Source organism: Scyliorhinus torazame, chromosome 3, assembly GCF_047496885.1.
Source record: "Scyliorhinus torazame isolate Kashiwa2021f chromosome 3, sScyTor2.1, whole genome shotgun sequence".
Taxonomy (NCBI): domain Eukaryota; kingdom Metazoa; phylum Chordata; class Chondrichthyes; order Carcharhiniformes; family Scyliorhinidae; genus Scyliorhinus; species Scyliorhinus torazame.
Genome location: NC_092709.1, coordinates 152,629,553 through 152,653,890, shown reverse-complemented (window position 1 = coordinate 152,653,890; position 24,338 = coordinate 152,629,553). Strand labels below are relative to the sequence as shown.

Genomic DNA, 24,338 nt, shown 5'->3' with positions numbered 1-24,338 from the left:
ACGGGCCATTGTGTGGCTTCACCCACAGGGGATATGTTGGGGCATGTAGGGGCTCCGCTCATGGCTCCACCCCCTTTACAGGAAGTATAAGAGCTGCCGACCTGCGGGGCCGCCTTCAGTGTTGTACCGGTCACAGGCAGGCTCAGTTCTAAGCTGATTAAAACCATGGTTTACTTCTCCATGTGTCTTCGAGTGAATTGATGGCCGTATAACACATCGTTGCAGCTGTGCAACTAATTTGATTTATCAAGTGGTTATATTTCCACAAATTTAACATTCAGTTCCCAACAATAAGCTATATTATATAGTACCTTTTACATAATAAAACACCCCAAGGTGCTACACAGGAGCACTGTGAAGTAAAATTTGGCATTGAGCCACTAATATCACTGGATTCGTAATCCTGAGGCCAAACCTTATTGTCATGAGTAGGCTTCAATAAAGTTACTATGAAAAGCCCCTAGTCGCTGATGCACGATCAATGACCACTAAAACGAGGTTGTAGTCCAACTGAAGGCTTTAATAAACTAGATGTTTCCCCCAGCAGCTCAGGTACAGAATGAAGGCTGCTGGGGTGGCACGGGCTCTTATACCCCGCCTAGCAGGGCGGAGCTACCATACATCCGAACCAATAGAAAGCATACAGTTTCCACTAATGGTGCTCCAGCCTATCAGGTACCGTAATACCTATAATACCACAATCACCCCCTGTTAAAAAAGAGTCCAGCGGGGGTGGTGGCCTGATGCTACAAACATGGCAACGTGGTAGAATTAGTTATGGAGGTACCGTAATACCTCCGTACAGTGTTTTGTAACTATTTACAATTCTGATAGCTATGTACATTTGATGATTTACATTTACAGTTTACAGTTTACAATTCAAAATAAGCAATCAGTCGATCGGGGGCCCTGGTTGTCTGTGATTGTCGGAGCTTCGGCGGTGACTCCGGTGGAGGCGCGGGTGTCTGTGACTCCGGGAGCGTGGCTTTGATCTCCATGGCAGCTTTGACACCCCTAGACGGCGCTGGTGGGGAAAACGGTTGGCCTGGGAAGGGAGCGCCTGCGGGGAGCGTCGGTGGGTGGGGGGGCCTAGACAGGGCCGGTGGAAGGACCGATCCTCCTGTAAGGTGCCCCGGTGGAGGGGAGGTGGGACTGGTGGCTGGGGTGTGCGTGGGGTTCTGGCGGGTGCCAGGTCTCGTAGGGAGACCGTATTTTGTCGGCCGTCGGGGTACGCCACGTAGGCGTACTGGGGGTTAGCATGGAGCAGATGGAACCTCTCGACCAACGGGTCCGACTTGTGCGCCCGCACGTGTTTTCGGAGCAGGATGGGTCCGGGAGCTGCCAGCCAGGTCGGGAGCGAGGTCCCAGAGGAGGACTTCCTGGGGAAGACAAGGAGACGTTCGTGAGGTGTCTGGTTGGTGGTCGTACAAATCAGTGACCGGATGGAGTGGAGGGCATCCGGGAGGACTTCCTGCCAGCGGGAGACTGGGAGGTTCCTGGACCGTAGGGCCAGTAGGACGGTCTTCCAGACCGTTCCGTTCTCCCTCTCTACCTGCCCGTTTCCCCGGGGGGTGTAACTGGTCATCCTGCTCGAGGCGATGCCCTTGCTGAGCAGGAATTGACGTAGTTCGTCGCTCATAAAAGAGGACACATGTAAGCGGGGAACCCGAGCAGTGCAAAGATGCTATGGAGGGCCTTGATGACGGTGGTTGCGGTCATGTCGGGGCAGGGGATGGCGAATAGGAACTGGGAGTACTCATCAATCACGTTCAGGAAGTACGTGTTGCGGTTGGTGGAGGGGAGGGGGCCTTTGAAGTCCATGCATAGGCGTTCAAAGGGACGGGAAGCCTTTATTAGGTGCGCTTTCTCTGGTTGGTAGAAGTGCGGTTTGCACTCCGCGCAGATTTGGCAGTCCCTGTTGGCTGTCCTAACCTCCTCGATGGAGTAGGGCAGGTTCCGGGTCTTGACAAAATGGAAAAGGTGAGTGACCCCCGGGTTGCAGAGGTCCTCGTGGAGGGATCGGAGGCGGTCCACTTGTGCGGTGTGACATGTGCCGCGGGACAGGGCGTTAGGAGGCTCATTTAGCTTCCCGGGACGATACAAGATCTCGTAGTTGTAGGTGGAGAGTTCGATCCTCCACCGCAAGATCTTGTTGTTTTTTATCTTGCCCCGCTGTGCATTATCAAACATGAAAGCCACCGACCGTTGGTCCGTGAGGAGAGTGAATCTCCTGCCGGCCAGGTAATGCCTCCAATATCGCACAGCTTCTACTATGGCCTGGGCCTCCTTTTCAACTGAGGAGTGACGGATTTCGGAAGCATGGAGGGTACGAGAGAAGAAAGCTTGGTTAGGGTGGCCGCCAGAGCTACATCGGACGCATCACTCTCGACCTGGAAGAGGAGGGACTTGTCGATGGAGTGCATCGTGGCCTTCGCAATGTCTGCTTTGATGCGGTTGAAGGCCTGGCGGACCTCTATCGACAGGGTAAAAGCTGTGGATTGGATCAGGAGACGTGCCTTGTCTGCAAAGCTGGGGACCCACTGGGCGTAGTAGCTGAAAAACCCCAGGCAACGCTTCAGGGCCTTGGAGCAGTGAGGGAGGGGGAATTCCATAAGGGGGTGCATGCGTTCAGGGTCGGGGCCTATAACTCCATTTCGCACTACGTAGCCGAGGGTGGCTAGGCAGTCGTTGCTAAACACGCATTTATCTTTGTTTTCTGTAAGGTTAAGGATTTTTGCGGTCTGGAGGAATTTTCGGAGGTTGGTGTCGTGGTCCTGCTGGTCATGGCCGCAGATGGTGACATTATTGAGATACGGGAATGTTGCCCATAAACCGTACCGGTCAACCATTCAGTCCATCTCGCGCTGGAAGACCGAGACCCCGTTGGTGACACTGAAGTGGTAGAGCCGCCCATCTGCCTCGAAGGCAGTGTACTTGCGGTCACTAGTGCGGATAGGGAGCTGGTGGTAGGCGGACTTGAGATCCACCGTGGAGAAGACCATATAATGTGCGATCCTGTTTACCAGGTCGGATATGCGGGGGAGAGGGTACGCGTCCAGCTGCGTAAACCTGTTGATGGTCTGACTGTAGTCGATGACCATCCTGTGCTTCTCCCCGGTCTTTACCACCACTACTTGAGCTCTCCAGGGGCTGTTACTGGCTTCAATGACCCCCTTCCCTCAGTAGCCTTTGGACCCCTGACCTAATAAAAATCCGGTCCTGGGCACTGTACTGTCTGTTCCTGGTGGCGACGGGTTTGCAATCCAGGGTGAGGTTCGCAAACAGGGAAGGCGGGTCTACCTTAAGGGTCGCGAGGCCGCAGACAGTAAAGGGGGTATAGGGCCGCCGAATTCGAAGGTTAGACTTTGAAGGTTACACTGGAAGTCTAAACCCAGGAGTGTAGCCACGCAGAGGTGGGGAAGGATGTAGAGGTGGGAGTTTTTGAACTCCCTTCCCTGGACTGTGAGGTTTGCTACACAAAACCCCTTTATCTCCACTGAGTGTGAACCGGATGCCACGGAGATTTTTTGATTAATGGGGTGGATAAGGAGAGAACAGCGCCTTACCGTGTCGGGGTGTATGAAGCTCTCTGTGCTCCTAGAGTCAATTAGGCAGGACGTCTCGTGCCCGTTGATGAATACGGTCGTTGTAGCAGTTGAGAGAGTTCGAGGCCAGGACTGATCCAGGCTCACCGAGGCTAATCACAGCAGTTGAGAGTTCTCTTCGGGCAGTGCGTGGTCAGCCGAGCTGGGGTCCTGGGGGTTCATCCAAGATGGCGGCTCCCATTGGTCGCACATGGCTGGGGGTGCTCAAAATGGTGGCACCCATCCCTCCAACGTGGCATCTGCGGAACAAGATGGTGGTGCCCGGTGTCCGCACATGGCCCTGGAATAGGAAGATGGCGGCGACCACTGGCCGCATGGGGACCGTGGAGAGGTTTGTGGTTGCGGTCCGCATTCGCCGCCGGAGACCGCGGCAACCGCACGGGCCTGACATACCCCCACAAAATGGCCCTTTTTGCCGCATCCCTTGCAGGTGGATGCGCGGGCTGGGCAGCGCTGGCGGGGGTGCCTGGCCTGCCCGCAAAAGTAGCAGCGGGACCCCCCAGGGTTGCCAGGTCACCTTGCAGCGCAGGCCTGTGGGAGGATGGGGGAAGTCTCGGGGTCGGCCGCGGAGGGCCCAGGGGGCTGCCGCGCGGTCGGGAACGTAAGCGCGGGCGTTCCTGGAGGCCACGTTCAGGGAGCCTGCAAGGGCCCGTGCCTCCCTGAGACCCAGAGTGTCTTTTAATAACAGTCGCTGGCAGATTTGTGAGGATAGCATACCTGCCACAAAAGCGTCCCGGACTAAGTGTTCAGTGTGTTCGCTCGCCGAAACTTGCGGGCAACTGCAGCTTCTCCCCAACATCAGGAGTGCACGGTAGAATCCTTCCAGCGATACCCCAGGGGTTTGTCGCCTTGTTGCAAGCAGGTGCCGGGCATAGACCTAGTTTACCGGACGAATATAGTGTCCTTTTAGCAGCTCTATTGCTGCATCGAAGTCTTCCGCTTCCTCGATGAGGGTGCAAATCTCCGGGCCCACCCTTGAGTGCAGGACTTGCAGTTTCTGCTCTCCCGTGGGTGTGTTTTCGGCCGTCCCGAGATACCCTTTAAAGCACGCCAGCCAGTGCTTGAAGATTGCCGCTGAGTTAGCTGCGTGGGGGCTGAGTTGCAGACACTCCGGCTTGATTCGGAGCTCCATCCTTTCTTCTTAAAAAAAACTAGCTTATTAAATTGATGCACGATCAATGACCACTAAAGCGAGGTTGTAGTCCAACTGTAGGCTTTAATAAGCTAGATGTTTCCCCCAGCAGCTCAGGTACATAATGAAGGCTGCTGGGGCATACCCTAGCAGGGCGGAGCCACCATACATCCTAACCAATAGAAAGCATACAGTTTCCACCAATCGTGCTCTAGCCTATCAGGTACCGTAATACCTATAATACCACAGTCGCCACATTCCGGCGCCTGTTCGGGGAGGCCGGTACAGGAATTGAACCCGCGCTGCTGGCATTGTTCTGTATTACAAGCCAGCTGTTTAGCCCACTGTGCTAAACCAGCCCCATGGAATTGAAGGCATGGATGTATTGTGTTCAATTTTGGTTGCCACACTACCAGAAGGATGTGGAGGCTTTAGAGAGGGTGCAGAAGAGATTTACCAGAACGTTGCCTGGTATGGAGGGCATTAGCTATGAGGAGTGGTTGAATAAACTCGGTTTGTTCTCACTGGAACGAAGGAGGTTGAGGGGCGACCTGATAGAGGTCAACAAAATTATGAGGGGCATAGACAGAGTGGATAGTCAGAGGCTTTTCCCCGGGGTAGAGGGGTCAATTACTAGGGGGCATAGGTTTAAGGTGAGAGGGGCAAGGTTTAGAGTAGATGTACGAGGCAAGTTTTTTACGCAGAGGGTAGTGGGTTCCTGGAACTCGCTATCGGAGGAGGTGGTGGAAGCAGGGACGATAGTGACATTTAAGGGGCATCTTGACAAATACATGAATAGGATGGGAATAGAGGGATACGGACCCAGGAAGTGTAGAAGATTGTAGTTTCGTCGGGCAGCATGGTCGGCACGGGCTTGGAGGGCCGAAGGCCTTGTTCCTGTGCTGTACATTTCTTTGTTCTTTGTTCTTTGATGCCAATGAAGGGTTGATTGAAATCAGGGATGAAAGAAAGGCCAGAATTAGATGAGCACATATATTTCTGAGTTGTAGGCCTAGAGTAAATTGTTGAGATGTGGAGGAGTGAAGCATGGAGGAATTTGAAAACAATTGTGAGAAATTTAAATAAAAACAGTAAAAGCTGGGAATACTCAAAAGGCAGCATCTGTGGAGAAAGAAACAGGGGCTGGATTCTCTGCCCCGCCGCGCCACATTTCTGTTTTACCTCGCCGCGGGATGCTCCATTACGCCGGCCGGTCAATGGGGTTTCCCATTGTGGGGCAGCCCCATGCCGTCGGGAACCCCCCGGGCTTCCGGCAAAGTGGAGCATCCCGCCAACGGAGACTCCAGCCCCAGAGCTCAAGTTTCAGGTCGATCAGAGCTTCAACCCTGAATCTGTTTCTCTCTCCACCGAGGCTGCCAAAACTGCTGTGTATTTCCCTCCATTTCTGTTTTCCAGCATTCACAGACTTATCCTTTTTGTGATTGTTTTAAAATTGAGGAATCACTAAACAGTGAGCCAAGGTGAGTCAGTGAAGACAAGATTTTTTTTGATTTTTTTTGTTATAAATTTAGAGTACCCAATTATTTATTTTCCAATGAAGGGGGCAATTTAGCGTGGCCTGCACATCTTTGGGATGTGGGTGTGAAACCCATGCAGATGTGGGGAGAATGTGCAAACTCCACACAGACAGTGACCCAGGGCCAGGATTCGAACCCTGGTCCTCAGCGCCGTAGGCAGCAATACTAACCACTCTGCCACATGCCGCCCAGCGAGGACAAGATTAATGGGTGAAAGTAATTTGATGAGAGTTATGACATTGGCAGCTGAATTCTAAATGAACTCTGGCAGGGTAGAATGTGGAAGGCTGGCCTGGAGTTCATTGGAATCGTCAAGTCGCGAGGTGATGGGTTTCAGCAGAAGATGAGCTGAGGCAGAATTAGGTGATGTTACAGAGGTGAAAATAGGCGGTCCTGATGATGGCGTGGATATATGGTTGAAAGTTCAACTCCAGGTCAAGTATGACACCAAGGTTGGAAATATTCTGAGTCAGCCTCAAACAATTGTCAGGTAGAGGGGTGAAGTTTGGAGTTGGATTTTGTGGAAGAAACCAAAGGCAATGACTTCAGTCTTCCCGATATTTACCCCCAAAAATATTCTGCTCACCTCGTACTAAATGTTGGACATGCAGTTTTATAACTCAGATACAGTGGAAGGGTCAAGAGAGATGGTAGTGAGATGTGATTGGTGTCTTCAGCGCACATGTGGAAACTGATGCAGTGTTTTCAGATGATGGTCACTGAGAGTGGATGAGAAATAGGAAAGAGTGTAGGACTGGGAATTCCTTGGGGACTGAAAATCTTCTAACTACGATTTTATAGCTAAAATGAAACAAAGCAAGGTGGGAACTGCTAACTGGACGATGGATTTAGGTTGCATACGCGAGGTGCAAAGTTTGGCTGTATGAGTACACTGGGGTTATCACCTTGTTTAATTCTAAATGCAGGGTTTTCCCTTGAACTCAGATCTTTAGGCAATATAAAGATGGGAATTTATTTTTTACTTCATTTTTTTTATAGTACCATTATGTGAGTCACATCTTATTGACGTGTCAGCTCGAGTGTTAAACCATGTTTTGTACCTCACAATACATTGGCTGGTGGCCAGTTCTAATTGACCTCAGTCCTGGAGACTTGGAGCCTACTATGGAGCTGAAAATGAAAAGTATTGTCCGAGCAGAGCACAAGAGTATACTGGAAATGCCACAGTCTTGTTGATAAAGGCATCATGTGATAGAAGTCAGTCTGTCTGCTTCCTGGCAGTGGAGGAAACCATCAAACAGTTTTGCAAAATCAGGGACCATTACACTTGGCTGTTTGGTATGAATGTGGTGCATAAAATAATGTTGCTTTACTCACACCTGTCACATTCTACATCATGCACATATTGAATGTTTGATTTCCTCTGAGGCTTGATAGCCACAGTAAACATGTAGGAAATATCCTCCCAATTATATAGAAAGACAGAAACATAGAAAATAGGAGTAGGTGGAGGCCATTTGGCCCTTCGAGCCAGCTCCCCCATTCATTATGATCATGGCTGATCATCCAACTCAATAGCCTAATCCCGCTTTACCCCCATATCCTTTCATCCCCATTGCCCTAAGTACTATATGTAACTGTTTCTTGATGGAAACATATGCAAGAATCACCATAGAATGCCTACAGTGCAGAAGGAGGCCATTCGGCTCATCAAGTCTGCGCCGACCCTTCAAAAGGCCCAATCCCCGCTCTAACCCTGCATCCTCACCCAACCTTTGGACACTAAGAGGTAATTTAGCATGGCCAATCCACCTAACCTGCACATCTTCAGACTGTGGGAAGAAACAAGAGTACCCGGAGGAAACCCAAGTCCCAGTCGACATGGGGAGAAAGTGCAAACTCCACACAGAGAGTCACCCAAGGTCAGAATCGATCCTGGGTCCCTGATGCTGTATGGCAGCAACGCCAAACACTGTGCCACCATGCCACCCAAAAGACATTGCCTTACATTGACCGGGAATCTAACCCAGGCCTCCTGGGTGGCAGGCGAGAATTCTACCACTGAACCACCAATGCAAACCACAAGAGATGAACGTAAAATTAAAATTGATGAGGGATCCTCTCTGCCAGATATTTAGCTGAGTGATGAAGATGAAAATGTGTTTTGTCTGTTTTGATATTGATGCCACTTCTCAGGAAAATGTGCATGTCTCTGACGATTCGGTGCTTGTGTTGTACGAAATAAGCAGTACCTTGCCAATTCCATCTTTAAAAGAATGCATTTGTCTATCAAAGCAAATTAAGTAAAGACACCAAGATCATCTCATTTATTACATTTTTACGTTATGGGCCCCAAGAAAAAAGGGTCCTACCTGACTAGGTTAGTATGAGGAAACCATGGAGTGAAATAAAGATTTTCTGATTTTGTTGGGTGGAAAGCCAGTTGAATTACCCTAATTCCTACTGATGCTATTTGTAAATGGTTTGGGCTGTTTAATAAAGGTGAAGGGAATCAGACCAGTAACACAAAGAAGATGTTTATTTATAATACTAACTATTTACAAAGGGGTCTGGTTGAACCTCACCGGGTGCTCTCCCTCTGTTGGTCAGTTCCTATCTGGCTGTGCTTATATACAACATGGTATCAGCCCCGGAGTTAACAGGGAAGGTCATACTGTGCGAGCCATACGGGGAGAACCATCAACCCAGCCCCCTGTGTCCCATGCAAGTTATTACATGTGGGCACCTGGCTGCGGCCATGCAGATTACCCAAACCTCATGCTGCCAAGATCACAAGGGTTTGGTTCTTGCCTTAGCGCTGGCCATCTACTAAATTCTTGATCAGGGATAGCACTTCCCCTTGTATTTGTCCGAGGACCTTTTCCACTTTTTGTGGCTGAAGCTGAAATTCCATCCGGTAAAAAACAGTTTTTAATCAGCAGTGAAAACTTCAAGGGCCATTAAGTCTAGCACACCATTGAGGGCACTAGTTTTGCTGCTTCCAAACTGACATTGTGGTAATTTACTCTAATTGGCTGACAACCAGTTTTAAAGTTTAAGGACTCAGATTTTGTGATCTAATTAACATTTGTCTGCAATTGCTGACTAATCAAATTAATTAATAAACCTGTTGACAAGAAATGGCCGTTTCAGTTTACCCAATGTCAATGAGTTCAAAATTCAGATTTTAATTTCCAAATCTAGCAGTCTGGTGAGCTCATTTAGTTTAACAGTGTTTTGATTGTCTGCTTTAGCCTAATGTGCCGGAATGTTTGCAGGAAAAAAGCCTTTCATGAAGCATTGTGCATACTTTCAACGGGAACAGGCAGCTAAAACTGGTGATATCTGATCATCAACTCATTAGACATATCACCTGATTTTCCTTCCCATTGACGTCAATGGGAAAGGTAATGTAATAAAAAGTGGTTGACAATTCAGTACGGCCAGTTTATGCCACGCCACACCTGAAAGTTACTCCCGGTTACTGAGTTCCATGTCACCTTTCTCCACTTGCAGTTCATCTCTCTTTACAGTTTACAAATGGGACTCAAGTGGAACCAAAATCTGAAGAAATATGAACTTGCTGCTCCAAGCCATCAAAACCCAAAGGAAGACACTTTTAGAACAATAGATCCCTATGGTGCAGAAGGAGGCCATCTGGCCCATTGAGTGTCTGAAAGAGCATCCTATCATGGTCCACTCCCCCGCCCTATCCCTGTTACCCTGTAACCCCACCTAACCTGCATATCTTTGGACACTAAGGGGAAACTTGAGCATGGCCAATCCACTTAATCTGCACATCTTTGGACTGTGGGAGGAAAACGGAGCACCCGGAGGAAACCCACGCAAGCATGGGGAGAATGCAAAAACTCCACAAAGACGATCTTTCAAGACTGGAACCGAACCCAGGCCTCTGGCGCTGTGAGGCAGCAGTGCTAACTTTATGCCACCATGCCACTGTTCCTGACCGTGGGGAGGAAGAAGCCAGCTGCTGACATAACGATGGCCCAGGAGGTCACACGTTTGGATTCAATAGAGCCAGAACCTCAATAACTTCAGCAGTGCAGGAAAGATAACAGCAATAGCACATTCACTGCACCTTGAAGGACATATCAGCCTAACCACCTTAGTATCCTTTTTTATGCCTACTTAATCATATCACCTCTCACTTAAGCTACATATTCATCCATCCCTCTCTGTACACTAACTCACAACACCATCTATCCATCCACCATGGACACTCACTCATCTCCTTATGGAATGCTATTCCCCACCCTCATAGTCCCCCTCAACAAATACCCTCTGATGAAGAGTTAATGTAATGTTACAATTAGCCACTAGATGGAGCAAGGTACAGTACTATAAAAGGTACTGACTCTTAGGCTTCTAGGAGAGAGAGTGGAGTGTGGCGAGGAGACTGGAGTGAAGTGCATAGTAGAGCTAGAAAAGATAGAATATAGTTACAGTTAGAGTACAGATAGGGTGTTAGTGAGTGTAGTTTAATATAATCGATTTGTTTACTATAGGAATAAGTGTTGAACGTTAATTTAAGTAGCGCAAATAAATTTCGCTTTGTTGATGAACATCACTTCAAGTGTCTTTGTGAACACTACACTTTCCATCCTGAAGTCAACCTCACAAAGATCACCCTCTCTCGATGTATGATTGCCCATCACAGTGACTGATGCCCCATATCCACTTCCATATTGAGTGGCTTTCCATTTACCTGGAGAGTTACAGTAATAGGGTCTATCTTGCCCGTTTTAAGGTTAAACAGAGAGTGAATGCCAGAATCATAGGTGCTAGGCTCTTCCACATTTTAAACTGTGACATTGTGGTTGATCGATTACTCCGTGATCTTTACTTAGCTCTGCACGCTTTTATCAAATGACCTCTATTGTGGCAATAAAAACACTCAGTCTTCCTAAACCAACACGATTCAAGAGTGTGGTTACCTCCACATCACTAATATTCCACTTTTAGCATTACTGGCTGATTGCCTATTCTGAAACTTTTTTTTTTATTAGTGGCTTTGCGGCTGCTTTGACGCTTTGGCGCCATGGCTGGGTACAGGATCCTGCCCTAACTGGTGAACGGCATCATTTTGTGTGATCTTCAGCTCTTGTGCATCTTTTTCAGTGCATTCCATGGCCAACGCTTTCTCCATTGCTAATTTAAAATTTATGCCCACCTCTGCAAACAACCTGTGTTGTATAGCATTGTTGTTCACGCCACAGACTAACCTATTCCATAACATGTCATTTAAGGTGGCTCCAATATCATGATACCGAGATAATTGCTGCAATCTAGTGATGTAAATCACAATTGATTCGCTTGGGGCTCTTACCTTTGAATTAAATTTGAATCCCTGGAGTATGACTGATGGTTGAGGTTTTCATTCAGCCTTCACAAAATCCACGAGCTCAAGAAATGATTTGGCTTGCTTGGGGCTGTAATCCTTTGGATTATCTGATGGACCTTTAATATTTTGATATCAGTCCTCTTTGGATTATCTGACGTATCTTTGAGCTCTTATCATCTGAAGTAAACTTCTCCAAGATGTCTTCATTTTTTTTGTTGGTTGTTCACAATTGATGTGCTCTCAATTGATTTGTTCACTGTTGCAATCTCATTGTCAGCCTCTGTACAGTCCAGCTGAAAACTATCAGTCTCGCCATTGTCCTGCACAGCTTGTATGCTACTTGTGATCACGTTGTCACTAGTTGCAAATAAACTAGATAGGCCTTCATAGTCTTCCTCTTCTGGCTCATTATCTGTTTCTTTACTGTCCTCATCGGATGATTGCGGCATCATATCTCGTAGCCAGTTACAATGATCCTCAGTCTTCACGCTGTCTGGAACGTACAGTCGCTTAACGAGGTTCAGGGCTTCACACACATTCGCTCCCAGTATAGACTCTCGCTTTGTGTCCACAATGGTGAATTGCATGATGTGACTTTGATTGTGCACCCATGCATATAGCATTTCAACTGCATTCTCACTGTAGTCAATCAGCCGTTTCGGTCGATCATAAATTGTCGATTGAACTCTCAGGCGGTTCAAATCAGAGAGGCTCAGAAAATTGGCACTCGTTCCGGTAGCGAGCTTGCAGATGATTAATGTGGCATTCAGCATCACTGGAATTGTCCATTCATCTAGAACAATTGTGATTGGGTTTATTTTTTTCAGCTTCTGAAATTTCCTGTGGACCTTTGTCTACACTTTCAATTATATCCATGTACAATATATCTTCCAAATCTAATTCATATTCTATGATGTTGAGTTTATCTTCTTTATTTTTGGATTTGTTAAAATGTTCTTCTTGTTTCATTCTAAAAACTGCGTGTTCAATGCTGCAAATGTCTTTTCAGCTGTTTGTTGAAATGTAATCCCTGTTCTGCATTGTGAGGCAAAATGGTTTAAGATGTCGCACTTTAAATAGCTTTTTCCGAAGGCTTGCCATTTATTTCTTAAGTGGGCATCACCACAATGCATGTACGTCATCACGTTCGTGACATCATGCACAAACTTTTCATGCGCATGCGCAGAACGGTCGTCGTCCTGAGTGCGCTCTTTTTTCAATTGCGCACGTGCAACACTGTCGTGCGCATGTGCAGAACGGTCAACTTCCAAATCACAGTTTTTTTCTCAACTGCGCATGGGTGAAATGGCCTTCTTTTGAACCGCGCTTTTTTTCAGGTGCACTTGTGTAAACTGGCCTTCTTCTGTCGCGCTCTGAGTTTCTAGCTGTGCCACAGCTTCAAAAGCACCAATCACGATGTGTACTTTCGCGCCACATTCCCACATCGATATTTATGAACATCTATCTTTAGATCTTGCAGTTAGTTTCTTTTTGCTGAGCAGTTTTTCACAGAAGTTTTAATTTATGTGAGGCTCACAATGCTAATTAGACTTTTCAATTACCACATCAAGCTTATTTTTATCATCTTCATTTTCAAAGTTAAATGAATTAAACAAGTCGATAGCTTGTGGTCCAGCTAGATTTAGGAGTATCACAATTATAGCCGATCAGGAGCTGATTCAAGCACAGAGGTAGATGGAAAAACTTTGAATTGTTGCTTACAGTTCTTCCAATTTAAGCTTAGTTTACTGGACATCTCGAAGTACTCTGGTTTCTTCAGACCTTCTATGTTGCTCTCGGTATTTTCTTGCTGATACTGAGATTTGTGTAGCGGTGTGATGATTTTTTCTTTCTTCTTTTCTTGAATTTTCTCTCTATTCTTACTGCTTACTATCTGGGAATACACCATCTGGTACCATGTAGTGATCTCTGTGAGGTTGATTTCAGGATGGAAACCGTAGTGTTCAGAAAGACACTTGAAGCGATGTTCATCGACAAAACTAAATCCAGTTACACAACTTTTAAAAACACTTATTCCTATAGTAAACAAATAGATTATATTAAACTACACTCATTAAAACTATCTCTATACTCTAACTGTAACTATATTCTATCTTCTCTAGCTCGACTATGCACTTCACTCCAGTCTCCTCTCCTCTGCTCCAATCTCTCTCCCAGAAGCCTAAGAATCAGTACCTTTTATAGTACTGTCCCTACCTCCATCTAGTGGCTGACTGTAACATGACATTAACTCTCCACATGCTATAATGCCACAATGTCCTTATACTGGATTGACAGAGGCCGTGCATCTAGCAAACTTAGAACTGATATTAAAAATATTTCAGGAGGTTGGACTTTGCAACATGAAAGAGAAGTGCACCTTTTAAGTCACTGAGGTGACGTCACCCACCTGGGGCACCGTGTAGATGCATAATGATGAGAAAGCAAGCCATGATTCACATAGTACAGCACCATCATTTAGAGTAAATGAAGCCGTTTACGTGAGAAACTTCAGTAGTGGATCAAGTTGAATTATAATCTCTGAGACCAGACCTCTTTCAAACCAAGTGGACGTGGAGGGACAGATTGTTCATAAACACATGGACCATTTGAGGAGTAGAGAGACACACCAGCAGTCAGTATTACCATCACGAGATGTTCTTGAACCCGTAAGCACTGAAGTACCTGATTGGTCTGTTTTCGACATAATTGATGTCTCCGTGGAAGCAAACAGTGATGAATCGCCTGTGCAAGAATGGATATCCGTTATTGCAGTTCCTGTTCACATTGATCACATCGATCCTGTGGAAACATCCCAGACAATAGAATTAGTAAGTAAAACTGCCATAGTCCCAAATGACCATAGGCTGCTTTCCCCTTTGAAGGGGGGGGGGGGGGGGGGGAGCTGACTGGTGGTGATTTAACCTGGGGATCACCACACCTGAAGCAAGGGGCAAGGTTGAGAAAGCGAGGCCTTCATGAGGAACCTCAGCCATTACAGGAACTGTACCCGTGCCGCTGGCCTTGCTCTGCATCACAAATCAGCTGTCTGGCCCACTGAACTAAACCAGCCAGAATTACACTGCTTTACAAGAAACAGAAAACCCTCGCAAACACTTGATTGTATAACTGTCCAATTTATGTATATATTTAATTAGTGTTGAGGACTGAGTGAATTAGTTATTGAAGAATGTAAAAAGGACTTAAAGGGGGAGGGATTTTGTGATTGTCCTTTTAAGGGGAACAGAGCAGAGTAAGGTTCACATGGCCTGTGTAACCTATCGCGATTCAGAGCATGGAATCATCCCATGGTGAGAGAGGATCCTCGGCAAAGAGACATTTTGGGAGATAGTCACAGCCATGAGGCCACTGTACAATTTTTAATGACAAATACTTTTGTATTCATTAATGAAGTGTGTGAAAGTGCATCTTTACAGGGAAGTACTGGAAATCAGAGGAGTCCCAAATTACCTGACAACTAGAGTGGGAGAGAGGTGGTCGCTGGTTATCTGGTGACAGAATTTTATATCAGACAGCTGCATGGCATCACTGACTTCATGACAACAGGGAGCAAAATGTGATCATGTGCACAATGATAACTTCAAGCATTCTTACATTGCAATTATTCATACACATCTTTTATCTCCCACAGAGCCATCACATGCCCATCAGGAGGGGACTAAGACCACCGATGATACTGACATTTCCTCAAAGGAGCTCACTCCCCCTGAGAGCACTTGGGGAAAGGATCAAGGCAGACCATGTAACATTGCAGACATTCACACTTCCATAGGAGAACTTAGAGAGATTGTTGTGTTTACTCCTGGTGATTCATCCTTAACAAGTGAACAAGAGGTGATTGCGACAGGGACAGAAGTGGAAGGTTTGTCTTGAAGGGCATAGGTCTCTCATAGCTCAGCTCAGCTGCATGCAGATGAATTTATTACTTCTTGAGCAGCAGCAGAGAATGCGCAATGTGTTGACGGCAATGGTGTAAACATGAAATTCATGTTCTCCCCCCTCCCTGACACACAACCCATTCCATAACATTAAACTTCCACTTCTGATTTCCTGCTTTCATTTTACGTAATAGCCTGTCCTGTCATAGCAGCCACAGAGGAGGAAGAGAGCAACCGCACAGCTAATTTAGAGGTCCCATTACTGGATCTGCTGGTTGCTTGCCGAGATTAGAGGAGCCTGTCTGAAACATGATATCACAGACCTTTGCGATGATGTCTTCATTCATGGTTAGGCACATCACTTAAACACAGTGCAACACAATTACCGACATTCTGCACTCTCTCTTCTGAGACACAGTGACGTACAATAGGAGGGAGCAGATCAGAGCTGACAGGGGACAAGGGCACCTGCTTCACCTGAACCTGACTGAAGAGATGGCTGTTAGCATCATGGGCCAGAATTTTACATTCCCCGCCTCCACCATAACCGCACCCTCCCCTCCCCTCCGCGGAAGTCTAGCCTACTGCCAATAAACCCACATTTGTGCATAAACTAACTGCAGTGCACCCGGAATTAGCAGGGTTGTGTTCCAAGCTGAGCTTCTGATTCTTAGCACACTGAGATTTATTTAGCAAAAGCCCCTGCAGCCTTGACCGGTACGACCTGGCCCAGTGCATTTCCTTTCCCCAACTGTGGCATTTTCCCTGTCATCCTGGCTCCCAAGGAGCATTTGAATTCGATGGGGCATTAGTTGTTGAATGAAATGGTAAATCCTTGGGCTTTAATCCGGTCAGGAGAATACGAATCCTAATTCTCATGCCTCGGTCAATTTGGATACATCGGTCTATTAATACAGCATATGACGTTGCTACTCGGTCCCAATCAGGAAACACCAATTTTAGTCCAATAGACAACTTTGTTCTTAAACCAGCAACAAAGGCAGACTTCTACAGTCCCAAAGTATTCGAGTCCCAAGTGTATTTCCCCTGCGGAAGATCAATTCCTGAGTGCTCCTTCCATATTGCTCTGAACCTTTTTTCATGTTCTACTACTTCCTCTGTCCCCTTCTGAATACAAGTGGTGACCTTTGCCCAATCAATTTTTGGCGGGTTGTATTTTGCCGCCACTGCTTAACTGCAGTCCACCCCGCATCTAACAGTTATCCATCAGCCCCAAGTGCTGCTTTAACATCTCTAGAAAACTGACTTCTGTCCTGGCTAGGGATCATTACTGACAAAACCTGCATTTCATCCAGGGTGAAGATGGTAAATATTTTGTGACCACTCAAGCCCTTCCCATGTAGCTGTTCCTCGTTTCTTGGGATGAGGTAATTCTTAGATCATCTATCAATCTTTTCCAGATCAGCACAAAATAAATCACTAAACACAAACATGCAGATGAATGTTTCACGAATTCAGGACAATGACCTGAATCATGAGGTCCTATTTTTAAGGGAATTCGTATCTCTGATTTAATCCCTCCCCTGAGCTGGGATCTCCCGGTTTGTTCAAATGAATGTCTGTTACTTAGAGGATAACTTGTTATTCAAACATTGGACATTATTTGAGATTGATTGGTGCCTATCAAAACTAGCTTAGTGTTTGCGTGTGCAGCCTTCGGAAAAATACTGAGTTGCTATTAATGTATTTCTCACACTTTGCCATATTCCATCGCTTGGCGGTGATCAAACTAAAAAGTGATCAGTTGATTACACAAGGAACACTCTGTTCTCAGTATTGAATACAATGGAATACAATTCATCATATGAGAAATGACTGAGTTCCCACATTCAAGACACTTTTAATATTTTGCTTATTGGTTATATGCATTCAACTAGCCCCATATATGAATAAAACTAGACTCTATCAACATACCTGGCATCACACTGGCACTGAAATTCATATACCACATTGCCCCACACCTCAGGAAGGACATACTGGCACTGGAGCGGGCCCAGCGGAGATTCACACGGATGATCCCAGGAATGGTAGGCCTAACATACGATGAACGTCTGAGGATCCTGGGATTATATTCATTGGAGTTTAGGAGGTTGAGGGGAGATCTAATAGAAACTTACAAGATAATGAATGACTTAGATAGGGTGGATGTATGGAAGTTGTTTCCATTAGCAGGGGAGACTAGGACCAGGGGGCACAGCCTTAGAATAAAAGGGAGTCACTTTAGAACAGAGATGAGGAGAAATTTCTTCAGCCAGAGAGTGGTGGGTCTGTGGAATTCATTGCCACACAGGGCGGTGGAGGCCGGGACGTTGAGTGTCTTTAGGACAGAAGTTGATAGATTCTTGATTTCTCGAGGAATTAAGGGCTATGGAGAGAGAGCGGGTAAATGGAGTTGAAATCAGCCATGATTGAATGGCGGAGTGGACTCGATGGGCCGAATGGCCTTACTTCCGCTCCTATGTCTTATGGTCTTATGGTCTTATGCCCAGTTATGTGACAGACAGAACATCATTTTGGATTGACGGCAGTATCCAGTTAGTGGTCAATGCCACTTGTGTTGCTACTGCATAATAGCAGCAGGAAACAGCTAACTTCACCTGTTGCTCAAATTTTTAAGATAGATTGCCCTGAAAGGGCATGGTCTGGTAGACTTCGCACATTTCTGGGTCACAAATGAAGGCCTTAGTCCCATTTATGAGTTTGTGGGGTATACCGCACAAAATAATCTTATCAGGGTAGCCATTATCCTGCAGGAGGTCTTTGATGTTCCCCATGTCAGCGTCAAGCTTGCATGGTGAGCAAATTAATTGGGCCTTACTTACAAAATTGCTGATAGAACCAATCTTATAGTCTGTGGAACTGCTAGAAATTACACTAATAACCAATTTAAGATTGGGCTCAGAGTGTGATGAATTTGCTTGTACTAGAAGCTACATATAGTAATATATGGGGCCTTGTTCTTTGCAGACAGAAAGAACATATTCACAAGTTGCGCCTGTTTCAGCGAAACAAAATAAATGATGGCCATTCATTGATTCATTCCTCACATCAGTGACTTGACAAATTAGAGTCAAGTTGGCTCATTTAAATTTTCAAAAAATGCTTGGAAGGTAACTGTCAGTCACCGTTAACTGGCACATTCTACATGACAACACCTCTATCAATCAGAGCCCCATTGCCAACCAATCAGCACTCTCTTCTCATACAGTATAAAATTGTTATCCCCCTCACTTTGGTATTCTTGTGATTGTCCTGATGGGTGCAAGACAAAAAGCTTTGACAAAATATCTTTTTTTGATCAATACTCAAGTTCTGTACTAGCAAATAACTACAATGGAATTTATTATGCTGAAAAATCATTTATAAGAATTAAAGGAACCTAATTGTTCATAACATAGGAGATGTAAAAATAGGTCCAATAACTTGAGCCTAGACTGTGGTCCAGCTTCATCTTTGCCCTGGCTTTGCAAATATTTACCCTGGTATGAATTCACAGGTGCCACCCTTTAATGTCGTAATAAGTTGCCTAAAGTTTCCTCACAATTACTTGTTGCATTATTGATGGCTATTTCAAAAACCACTAAATCCAAAATACTCTAACCCTCAATAAAATCCATCAAAATTGGGACAAAGAACAAAGAACAAAGAAATGTACAGCACAGGAACAGGCCCTTCGGCCCTCCAAGCCCGTGCCGACCATGCTGCCTGACTAAACTACAATCTTCTACACTTCCTGGGTCCGTATCCCTCTATTCCCATCCTATTCATGAATTTGTCAAGATGCCCCTTTAATGTCACTATCGTCCCTGCTTCCACCACCTCCTCCGGCAGCGAGTTCCAGGCACCCACTACCCTCTGTGTAAAAATCTTGCCTCGTACATCTACTCTAAACCTTGCCCCTCGCACCTTAAACCTATGATCCCTAGTAATTGACCCCTCTACCCTGGGAAAAAGCCTCTGACTATCCACTCTGTCGATGCCCCTCATAATTTTGTAGACCTCTATCAGGTCGCCCCTCAACCTCCGTCGTTCTAGTGAGAACAAACCAAGTTTATTCAACTGCTCCTCATAGCTAATGCCCTCCATACCAGCCAACATTCTGGTAAATCTCTTCTGCACCCTCTCTAAAGCCTCCACATCCTTCTGGTAGTGTGGCGACCAGAATTGAACACTATACTCCAAGTGTGACCTAACTAAGGTTCTATACAGCTGCAACATGACTTGCCAATTCTTATACTCAATGCCCCGGCCAATGAAGGCAATCATGCCATATGCCTTCTTGACAACCTTCTCCACCTGTGTTGCCCCTTTCAGTGACCTGTGGATCTGTACTAGGATTTTCTAACCATATTTTTGTTATGTTTAACTTTGCTTTGCATCATCCAGGTGCAGTCTTTCCTACTTCCTGACAAATCTCCAATGAGTGAAGATAATTCAGGCTGGTACTTGCAGGTCTAAGTGAATGAGTAGGCCCAGGTTATTAACTTTCATCATTCTAAGAGTCAGGTCGGCAGCAGAGTTAAATGTAAGACAATGGGGCATGAATTAATGGAAAAATGTTATTTTGGGCGCAATTGGCGGTCTGTTTCTCGGCTCCAGGTGAGCTTCAATGTCCTCGTAAATGTGGATGGTGGTCCTTCCCACTTACGTGACTGCATATTCCTTGCCCACCTCAGGATTTTTTCCTTATCTTGGTATTTGTGGAACTTTACGATTATTGCGCAGGGTGGTTAGCCTGACTTTGGTTTTTGGTGGAGCAAAATGTGGCCCTGGTCTATTTCTGAGGGTTTTAGTGAAGCCCTATTCCCCGACCAGTTTTCTGAGCACCCTCGAGATAAATTCCATTGGGCTCCAACCCTTTGCGCCTTCTGGTAGCCCAATGATTCAAAGGTTCTGTCGTCGGGACCTGTTCCCTTGGTCATCAATCTTCCCCTTTAGCGTCTTCTGGGTGGCCACCAACCTCGAAGTGATGCGCTCGTCCTGGTTGGTGGCCACTTTGTCCAGGTCTCGAACTGTCACTTCTTGGTCCTCCAATAGCCGCTCCACTCTGTCCATTGCTCCCATTATAGGAACCAGCAAGGCCTTTATTGGCGACGTCATGCTTGCCATTGGATCCAATTTTTCCCCCTCTCTGTGCCTTTGTAGCTCTGTGGAGATAAACTTTATCAGTTTCTCTGTCGGAGTTGGTGACTATGTTGGGTAGGCCATGTTCAGGTCGGCATCGCCACGCGGGTCCCTCTGTTCTGGGGTTGAGGTCTTTCCTTTCTTCTTTTTACTGGCTTGGAGGCCTGGCTGCTGGTTCTCCGGCATCTCAATCGGGCGGGTTATCGTTGGGGGTTCAGTTGGGTCACTTTTACATGTTTTGATGCCCATTCGACGGGATAAAATGATTCAACAAAAAGTTTCAAGGAGAGAGCTACTTTTTGTGCGATCGCTCAACTCAGGGCCTCTACCAGAAGTCTCACAACAGTGCATGTATACAAAGAAAACTGAATACACGTTAAACAATAATACAATAAAGTCACCAGCAATCTGCAAAAGCATTTTTTCAACACCTTCATCAAGTTGCTCAGTCGAATCTGTCTGCAACTCCTTAACCCTCTCCTGTACTGGCAGTAGATCATCTTCGTTCCTCCCTTTCCTTGCTCCAGGCCACAGAAGCAAAAGATGCAGCAGCAAACAAATACATGTCTTTCAGACATTAAACATTGAATATTGAAAAGTCAGCACTACAATAATGTCACCGGCAATCTTCAAAAGCATTTCTTCAACACCTTCATCAAATTGCTCAGTTGAATCAGCACTGACAGTAGATCATCTTTGTTTCTTGCTTATCTTGCTCAATGCCACAGAGGCAAAAGAGGGGGCAGCAAACAAACACACGTCTGCCAGACATCAAACGTTGAACATTCAGCAATGCAATAAAGTCACCAACAATCTGAAAAAGCATTTCATCAACACTTCTAGTAAGTTGCTCAGTCGAATCAATCTGCCTCTCTCTCTCCCTCTTCTGCAGTTCCCAGCAGTAGACTTGCATCAGTGGAAAGTCGTTTGGGAGCAGCGTAACTAAGCAGCGTGGTGGAAAGTTACACCAATGCTGAGCATGTCAGAATAGCGCAAGAGCACCCCTTCCTCATTACCAACCCTGGTTGTAGGTCATCTTAATGTCTCCATTTGCCTTGCTCCAAACCACAGAAGCAAAAGGGGCAGCAGCAGACAAACACACGGCCTCCAGGCATTAAACATTCAACAGTCAACAGTACAATAACTCTCTCCAACTCCTGCAGCTCCCAGCAGTATATTTGCATCAGTGAAAAGTCAATTGAGTGTAGCATAACAATACACCGGAACATCACACTAAGGCAGAGCATGTCAGAAGAGCGAAAGAGCACACCTTCCCTTCCTCCAGCACCAGTAGTAGGTGATCTTACTTCCTTCCTTTTCTTGATACAGGCCACAGAAGCAAAAGAGCCGGCAGCAAACACCACACGGCTTCCAGACATTAAACACGAACAATCAACAGTACAATAAGGTCACCAGCAATCTGACAAAACATTTCTTCAATACCTTCATCAGATTGCTCGGTCAAATCAGTCCGCCACCCCTTCCCCTTCTCCAGAACCAGCAGCAGGTCATCTTACTCCCTCCCTTTCCTTGCTCCAGGTCACGGAAGCAAAAAGAGGCGGTAGCAAGAAAACACACCTGCTTCCAGACATTAAACATTAAACAGTTAACAATACAATAAAGTCACCAGCAATCAACAAAAGCATTTTTCAATACCTTCAGCAAGTTGCTCAGTCAAATCGGTTCGCCACCCCTTCCCCTCCTTCAGCATTGGCTGTAGGTCATCTTACTGCGTCTATTTCATTGCTCCAGGCTAAAGAAGCAAAAGAGGTGGCAGCAACAGATACACAGCTTCCAGGCAGCCGCAGCAGCATTCGAGTCACTCCGCCTCTCTCTCCCCCTCTTGCAGCTCCTGGCAGTAGATCCTCAAAGGCAGGAATAATCACACCAAAAAGTCAAAATGACGCACAGCACACCAGAAGAGTGAAAGAACATCACTTTCCACTCTCCAGTACTGGCAGTGGGTCATATTATTCCCTCCCTTTCCTTACTCCAGGCCACAGAAGCAAAAGAGGTGGCAGCAAACATACATACTGCTTCCAGACATTAAACATTGAACAGTCAACAGTACAATAAAGTCACCAGCAATCTGAAAAAGTAGTTCTTCAATACCTTCAGCAAGTTGCACAGTTGGATCAGTCCACCAGCCCTTCCCCTTATCCATCCCCAGCAGGAAGTCATCTCCCCCCCTTTCCTTGCTCAAAACCACAGAAGCAAAAGAGGCAGCAGCAAACAAACAGACAGTTAAATCTAAAAACCAAATTAAAAACAAATTCAATAAAATAGAAATGGAGGGTCATGTGCTGTGTTGTTCCTACATGATGTGCAAGCTGGTGGACCCCATTGTGGTTCCCAGTGACCACATCTGTAGTAAGTGTTGGTTTCTTGAGGAACTCCGGCTCAGAGTTGATGACCTAGATTCTGAGCTTCAGATGCTGCGACACATCAGGGAGAGGGAGAGGTATCTGGACACTGTGTTTCAGGAGGCAGTCACACCCCTTAACGTAACAACTTAAATTTGGCCAGTGGTTGTTATATTACTCTTTTGGTAATATATCTCATTACTCTTTGCTTCTTATCCAGAACGATCTGATGGTGTGATTCTGAAGAAACCAACAACGAGTCTTCAACTTAAAGCAAACTAATTTATTGAGTAATGATTAATTAATATTGAGTTTGCACACTCCATAGAACTATAACTAGTAATCAAGTAATTTATATATATTGTTTTATACATTTAGAGTACCCAATCCATTTTTTCCAATTTAGGGGCAATTTAACAAGGCCAATCCACCTACCCTGCACATCTTTGGGTTGTGGGGGCGAAACCCACACAAACACGAGGAGAATGTGCAAACTCCACACGGACAGTGACACAGAGCCAGGATCGAACCTGGGGCTTTGGCGCCGTGAGGCAGCTGTGCTAACCACTGCACCACCGAGCTGCCCACAAGTAATTTACATTAAAGTATTAACTAATTCAAACTACACGTGCTAAACTATGCTCTGATCTATCTATCTTACACTCTACTGTCTAGTCACTCCTGGTGGGAAGAGAGAGAGAGACCAAGATCCTCTAGGTGTTCTTATAGTGGGATCCAGTGGTGCTGTCTAGTGGTTGTGTTACACTGAGATGTAATAATTAACCCTTTAGTTATCTACATATATACATATCATTACATCGCCCTTTTTAAAATATTTCTTTCTTATAGCAAAATGAGTAAGGATCACACAATGTACTGTAAAGTATCTACAAATACAGTCTATTTGGTTTTTTCTTTGTCTCGTTGATCTTCTTAGTGGGCGAGGAGGTGACAATGATGTTTTCACAGTTCTTTGCATGTCATCACTACTTTGATTGTTGGTTAGCGTATTTTGAACGATTGTTTCATTGAGTTGCTGGTCTGGAAAAATTTTCTGTGTTTTAATTTTCTGAAGTGCTCTATGATTTCTACATAGGATGTTTCCTTCAGCTGTCTTGACTATGTATGAGCATGGTGCTACTTGTCTTATGATTCTGGCAGGAGCAGACCAACCTCCATCAGGTATCTTAATCCTGACGGTGTCATCTGGGAGTAGTGAGTCCAGATTGGTAGCATGCATGTCATAAAACATTCTTTGATGATTACGTTGCTGTTTCATTTTCTGTATCACTGGCAAATGATCTGGATTTGGAAGTTGTATCGATGGTAATGT

The 24,338-nt window shown here is 45.8% G+C and overlaps 1 protein-coding gene across 1 annotated transcript in view; it reads right to left on the bottom strand.

The window, feature by feature from the left end:
- LOC140408758 (uncharacterized) overlaps positions 1–14,421 on the bottom strand; it is a 47,317-nt gene extending 32,896 nt beyond the window's left edge. The window contains exon 1 of the mRNA XM_072496397.1: positions 14,284–14,421. The gene's annotated coding sequence lies outside the window, so the exon portion shown is untranslated. The remainder of the gene's footprint in view (positions 1–14,283) is intronic.
- Positions 14,422–24,338: the final 9,917 nt, after the last annotated feature.